General features: G+C 39.7%; 1 non-coding gene across 1 annotated transcript; it reads right to left on the minus strand.

The window, feature by feature from the left end:
* Nucleotides 1–1,197: 1,197 nt before the first annotated feature.
* Trnak-uuu lies at nucleotides 1,198–1,270 on the minus strand. The gene has a single exon. It is a non-coding gene; the product is annotated as a tRNA-Lys (tRNA).
* Between the last annotated feature and the right edge of the window lie 258 nt (nucleotides 1,271–1,528).

Consider the following 1,528-nt stretch of genomic DNA (forward strand, 5'->3'; position numbering starts at 1 on the left):
TGGCCGATGAGAGAAAGAGAGAGAGAAAAAATCTCATTTTCGGCGGCAAGCTGATTTTCCTTGCTACCCTTCTTCGCGTTGAAGATCCTAGATGCGAAGAGTAACGATGTTTGAAGGTTGGCGATGCGCAAATTCAGTTTCCTATTCGCGAAAATTGCATGGAAGTTCTTTCCAAATTGGGATTAAATTGCATATGCGTTACATTTCCGTGCAACTTCCGTTTCTATGGAGATTGAATTCCTGCGAGTCTACGTGCGTCTCTCGTTCACGGAACGTAGCATTTAGGCGAGTCTTACGGGGTGAGCGTCGCGAGATCCTTCGAATTCGATCGAGCGAAGCGGCGAAGTGTATCGAAATTTTTGTTTTTAACACTAACTTGACATCCGGTGGAACTCTGGCACGTACTGCTCGCTGTCCTCGGTCTCGCAGCTGCTCCCTGTAATGCGATTCAATCAAAGTACAACTTGAAACGGTCGATTTCTTTGTAACTTAGGAATCGTCGAGAAATATGAATTGTATCTCCGTAATTATTATATGGATTTCTATGAAAAAATTCAGGTAACACTATAATATATGTGGGAACAACTGTGCAAAATTTCAGAATGATAACTCGAGCGGTTTTTATCCTATAAAATTCCAAAGATACCCTACTTTCGCAACCCCCGTCTCTTCCATTAACGATTGGCTAACAATAAGAATCACCCTCTGTGCGAGTATAATTTCGTAGAAGCCAGTAGGTCCCCTCGTTATCGCGATTATTACACTGCATCCACCGTGCATTACATTAAAGTTCGTCAAAATAATCAAAATTAATGTTCCGGATAGTTTAATCACGCTCGAGGAAGATTTACGAATAGAGCTTCGCTATCAGCTCGATAAATGGATCGTTCCCGTTCCTCGTTACATTTTCCAACAACGAACAATGTCTACGAGAATGTTACGATACGCTTCTGAGTTTCCAGAAACTCGCAGTCTTGTTCCGCTGAAAGGGAACTGGAACGGAAGTCGAGTGTTTTAAAGCTTTACACTCGACTTTCCTTTCATAATTATTGCATTCAATCCAAGTAATGGAAAACTACGTTGAAGCATCGAGAATTTTCACTACGGACAAATAATTCCTTTGAAATCTCCCTATTTTTCACGAGTTTCGACGATATTCGAACGATAAACGACGAAAAATAATAAGTAAAAAATATCCGCCCGAACAGGGACTTGAACCCTGGACCCCTAGATTAAAAGTCTAATGCTCTACCGACTGAGCTATCCGGGCAGCTGATACCTACACTTTTTAAAATCTCTATATGTACTTAACTAGCCTATTTCACATACAAAATTCTGTTTTTTCCATTGAAAATATAATAACTTCTTAGATAAATTGTTTATAACAAAAGCTACTTACCATCCTGAAGCCACGGCTCTTGCCTGTATTCCTGTGTGGGGTATATTTCATTCTCTGAAATCAATTTTACACGACCGTTTCTAAAAATATTACAACACTAGGTATTCTAAAAACAAAAAAGTGCATTTT

Source organism: Habropoda laboriosa, unplaced genomic scaffold (genome assembly GCF_001263275.1).
Source record: "Habropoda laboriosa isolate 0110345459 unplaced genomic scaffold, ASM126327v1 scaffold6812, whole genome shotgun sequence".
Taxonomy (NCBI): domain Eukaryota; kingdom Metazoa; phylum Arthropoda; class Insecta; order Hymenoptera; family Apidae; genus Habropoda; species Habropoda laboriosa.